This window comes from Salmo salar, chromosome ssa14, assembly GCF_905237065.1.
Source record: "Salmo salar chromosome ssa14, Ssal_v3.1, whole genome shotgun sequence".
Lineage (NCBI taxonomy): Eukaryota > Metazoa > Chordata > Actinopteri > Salmoniformes > Salmonidae > Salmo > Salmo salar.
Window position 1 is genome coordinate 14,954,681 of NC_059455.1, and position 6,032 is coordinate 14,960,712.

Consider the following 6,032-nt stretch of genomic DNA (forward strand, 5'->3'; position numbering starts at 1 on the left):
ACCAGCCTTGGAAATTGCAGCCCAAATAAATGCCTCACAGAGTTCAAGTAACAGACACATCTCAATATCAACTGTTCAGAGGAGACTGCGTGAATCAGGCCTTCATGGCCGAAATGCTGCAAAGAAACCACTACTAAAGGACACCAATAATAAGAAGAGACTTGCTTGGGCCAAGAAACACGAGCAATGGACATTAGACCAGTGGAAATCTATCCTTTGGTCTGATGAGTCCAAATTTAAGTTTTTTTGTTCTAACCGCCGTGTCTTTGTGAGACGCAGAGTAGGTGAACAGATGATCTCCGCATGTGTGGTTCCCATCGTGAAGCATGGAGGAGGAGGTGTGATGGTGTGGGGGTGCTTTGCTGATGAAACAGTCTTGTCATTTATATAGAATTCAAGGCACACTTAACCAGCATGGCTACCACAACATTATGCAGCGATACGCCATTCCATCTGGTTTGCCCTTAGTGGGACTAACTATCATTTGTTTTTCAACAGGACAATGACCCAACACACCTCCAGGCTGTGTAAGGCCTATTTGACCAAGAAGGAGAGTGATGGAGTGCTGCATCAGATGACCTGGCCTCCACAATCGCCCGACCTCATCCCAATTTAGATGGTTTGGGATGAGTTGGACCGCAGAGTGAAGAAAAAGCAGCCGACAAGTGCTCAGCATATGTGGGAACTCCTTCAAGACTGTTGGAAAAGCATTCCAGGTGAATCTGGTTGAGAGAATGCCAAGAGTGTACAAAGCTGTCATCAAGGCAAAGGCTGGCTACTTTGAAGAATCTAAAATCAAAAAATGTGTTTAACAATTTTTTGTTTAATACATGATTCCATATGTGTTATTTTATAGTTTTAATGTCTTCACTATTATTCTACAATGTAGAAAATAGTAAAAAATAAAGAAAAACCCTGGAATGAGTAGGTCTGTCCAAACTTTTGACTGGTACTATATATACATAGAAAGAGAGAGAGAAAAATAGAGTGAGTGAAGCCCTGCAGTGTCGTATCAACCATTCAGCATTCAAAGGAATGCTACAGACACATTAAAAGCAGTGAATGAAACAACTTCATTTGAGTGGTTTGTCGTATCGATGCCCCTGCCTTTGATCTAGTCATCACTATACATTTTTATGACTTATCTAGGCCTCAATATCCTGCTGTTTATATACCTCCCTAGGCTCCACCATTATACTTCGCAGCGGCTCACCAGAAATGCAGAAATAAAAAACATATCCCCCTCAGAAGGGGTATTGGACTTGGTTTTCATTTTGTTTTTGCACCTCTGGGCCAGAGAGCACATTAGAGCTCTTGGATTATTTGGTTTGCTTTTGGATGGATATGTGTTTGTGTGTGTGTGTCGGGTTTCACAATGCTACACACTCATGCCCATCTTTTGACACAAAGCATTGACTGGTAACGCTGCCTCTCTTCTATCTGGAGAAAAGGGTCTAGAGCTCCCACTCTCTCCTCCCCGGGGTTGCCGTGGTAATGTGGCTGAGACAGCAAACGTGCGGTACTTCTCTCAGAGGCTGCTGGTGACGGCTAAATAGGACCCTAGTTGAGAAAGAAGAAAACACAATGCAGTGGTAGAGTCCTCGCCAATGTTCATGTCCATGTACTGTGTGCGTGCTGCCCGGGACCAAGATTGGGTTTATATGGAGTACATTATTACATTTTGCATTTACATTTGAGTCATTTAGCATGACGCTCTTATCCAGAGCGACTTACAGTGGTTAGTGCACACACTTTCATTTATTGCATTCATGGTCTTTCTTGTTCCTCCAAGATGTCGTCAGGATTCAGTTATTCCACCCGACTGCGTCACATACTGGAGCTGAGGAATCATGTACTGGCCCTGACAGAATTATCTAGTTGAAATTATCCATCTGAAATATGAATATATGATTTAGACTACACCAGTACCCTTTGTGTATTTCATCAGTACTGCAATGAATCATTGAGTCCTCATAACATATTTGAAGTGATACAGGATCAATCAAGACTATTGACATCAATTGAAAATACATGAACTGTTTACAATTGTCTTGTTGCTGTGTCATTTACTATATCGAAGGAAAAAACATGGTACAATACAGACAAGTTGAAGTGTATGTTTATCAAACTGAAGGCCATCCACTCTCACACTGGAAAATCTTTTCAAATGTTCTAATCTCAAATGGCATAATGGTTTCAGGGTTTTAAAAAGGGCAGCTATCACTCTGTCCCTTAGCTCCATAAGAGGGCCTACTATTGCTCTGTCACAGAGTTTCATCACAGGGCCTGCTATCGCTCCAACACAGAACCCCCTCCTTGTCCCTAAGCTCTAGGACAGAGCCCACTACCTGTCCCAGTGCTACATCATGGAGCTCCATGACAGGGCCTATTATCTTTCCTTCATAAGTCCCTTTCTCATTCCATCTTCAGAACTCTAGTCTGTTCCATCAGTTGAGAACGTCTGGTGCATTTATCTGCTAGAAATGGGATCGGTACTGGTACTTCCTGTATATAGCCATGTTATTTTTACTCATTATTCACTGTATATTTATCCCTCATGTCATTATTATATATATATTTTAAATGATCTTAATCTCTGCATTGTTGGAAAAGGACCCATGAGTAAGCGTTTCACTGTTAGTCTACACATGCTGTTTAAAAAGCATGTGACAAATACATTTTGATTTGATTTGATAATGTCCCTGAGACATCTTAAGAGGTACATTGATTTCTGCATCTCTTCTAAAGCGGCAGTGGCCAGGCTCCAACTCATGTGTTACTCCTTGGTTCCCACCGAAGCATCTCAAACGCTAGGCCCTCTTTTTCGCTCTGTCTCTTCTTCTCTCATAGTCTCTCCATCACCGGTCTCTCTCTGTTATCCCTCAGCACATTCCCTTTGGTCTTCGGGGATGCTGTTTAAGCTGGCGAGGAGCAGGAGCTCTCCCTTTCAATTTAGGTCAACTTTCTGCCCTACTTAAGACCTCCCTCTCCCCCATGATAACTAGGTCACTTTCCAACATCACATGCCTGCACACCCATGTGTATCATCCATACAGCAATTCTACTCATTATAAAGACTATAGGATGTTATGGCAGCGAACAATCAGTATAGGTACATTGGGGTCATGGATATGCAGAGGCTTGAGCTTGAGAGGATCACCATTTTCTTCTGGATCGGTATTATATATGTACAGTATGTGCTTCTGTGACACAGTGACATGAAATCTTCTTGGAATTCTGTGACAAGGAAAAAATGACATTGCCTTGTAATTCTAGCGCAAAGAAATTACATTGCATGTGCCTCTGCGACACAAACAGCTAACATCAACAGGTACAGTTGAAGTCGGAAGTTTACATACACTTAGGTTGGAGTCATTAAAACTCGTTTTTCAACCACTCCCCAAATTTCTTGATAACAAACTATAGTTTTGGCAAGTCGGTTAGGACATCTACTTTGCGCGTGACACAAGTATGAATATCATTTTTCCAACAATTGTTTACAGACAGATTATATCACTTAGAAATCACTTAGAAATCACAATTCCAGTGGGTCAGAAGTTTACATACACTAAGTTGACTGTGCCTTTAAACAGCTTGGAAAATTCCAGAAAATGATGTCATGGCTTTAGAAGCTTCTGATAGGCTAATTGACATCATTTGAGTCAATTGGAGGTGTACCTGTGGATGTATTTCTAGGCCTACCTTCAAACTTAGTGCCTCTTTGCTTGACATCATGGGAAAATCTAAAGAAATCAGCCAAGACCTCAGAAAAAAATTGTGGACCTCCACAAGTATGGTTCATCCTTGGGAGCAATTTCCAAACGCCTGAAGGTACCACGTTCATCTGTACAAACAATAGTACGCAAGTATAAACACCGTGGGACAACGCAGCCGTCATACCGCTCAGGAAGGAGACGTGCTCTGTCTCCTAGAGATACTTTGGTGCGAAAAGTGCAAATCAATCCCAGAACAACAGCAAAGGACCTTGTGAAGATGCTGGAGGAAACAGGTACAAAAGTATCTATATCCACAGTAAAATGAGTCCTATATTGACATAAGCTGAAAGGCCACTCAGCAAGGAAGAAGCCACTGCTCCAAAACCACCATAAAAAAGACAGACTACGGTTTGCAACTGCACATGGAGACAAAGATCGTACTTTTTGGAGAAATGTCCTCTGGTCTGATGAAACAATAATAGAACTGTTTGGCCATAATGACCATCGTTATGTTTGGAGGAAAAAGGGGGAAGCTTGCAAGCTGAAGAACACCATCCCAACCGTGAAGCATGGGGGTGGCAGCATCATGTTGTGGGGGTGCTTTGCTGCAGGGGGGACTGGTTCACTTCACAAAATAGATGAAATCATGAGGCAGGAAAATTATGTGGATATATTGAAGCAACATCTCAAGACATCAGTCAGGAAGGTAAAGCGTGGTTGCAAATGGGTCTTCCAAATGGACAATGACCCCAAGCATACTTCCAAAGTTGTGGCAAAATGGCTAAAGGACAACAAAGTCAAGGTATTGGAGTGGCCATCACAAAGCCCTGACCTCAATCCTATAGACAATTTGTGGGCAGAACTGAAAAGGCGTGTGCGAGCAAGGAGGCCTACAAACCTGACTCAGTTACACCAGCTCTGTCAGGAGGAATGGGCCAAAATTCACCCAACTTATTGTGGGAAGCTTGTGGAAGGCTACCCGAAACGTTTGAACCAAGTTAAACAATTTAAAGGCAATGCTACCAAATACTAATTGAGTGTATGTTAACTTCTGACCCACTGGGAATGAGATGAAATAAATGAAAGCTGAAATAAATCATTCTCTCTACTATTATTCTGACATTTCACATTCTTAAAATGAAGTGGTGATCCTAACTGACCTAAGACAGGGAATTTTTATTAGGAATAAATGTCAGGAATTGTGAAAAACTGAGTTTAAATGTATTTGGCTAAGGTGTATGTAAACTTCCGACTTCAACTGTAAGTCTGTGATAATGATATTTTCTGTCCAAAAACGATGCAGAAAAATTAATCCATGCTTTTGTTACTTCTAGGTTAGACTACTGCAAAGCACTAAATAAACTTCAGTTAGTGCTAAATACGGCTGCAAGAATCCTGACTAGAACTAAAACATTTGATCATATTACTCCAGTGCTAGCCTCCCTACACTGGCTTCCTGTTAAGGCAAGGGCTGATTTCAAGGTTTTACTGCTAACCTACAAAGCATTACATGGGCTTGCTCCTACCCATCTTTCCGATTTGGTCCTGCCGTACATACCTACACGTACTCTATGGTCACAAGACGCAGGCCTCCTAATTGTCCCTAGAATTTCTAAGCAAATAGCTGGAGGCAGGCTTTCTCCTATAGAGCTCCATTTTTATGGAATGGTCTGCCTACCCATATGAGAGACGCAGACTCGGTCTCAACCATTAAGTCTTTATTGAAGACTCATCTCTTTAGTAGGTCCTATGATTGAGTGTAGTCTGGCCCATGAGTGTGAAGGTGAACGGAAAGGCACTGTAGCAACGAACCGCCCTTACTGTCTCTGCCTGGCCGGTTCCCCTCTCTCCACTGGGATTCTCTGCCTCTAACCCTATTACAGGGGCTGAGTCACTGGCTTACTGGTGCTCTTCCATGCCGTCCCTAGGAGGGGTGCGTCACTTGAGTCCGTTGAGTCACTGACATGGTCTTCCTGTCTGGGTTGGCGACCCCCCCCCCTCTGCCTTGGCAGAGATCTTTGTGGGCTATACTCGGCCTTGTCTCAGGATGGTAAGTTGGTGGTTGAAGATATCCCTCCAGTGGTGTGGGGGCTGTGCTTTGGCAAAGTGGGTGGGGTTATATCCTGCCTGTTTGGCCCTGTCCGGGGGTATCATCGGATGGGGCCACGGTGTCCCCTGACCCCTCCTGTCTCAGCCTCCAGTATTTATTCTGCAGTAGTTTATGTGTCGGGGGGCTAGGGTCAGTCTGTTATATCTGGAGTATTTCTCCTGTCTTATCCGGTGTCCAGTGTGAATTTAAGTATGCTCTCTCTAAAT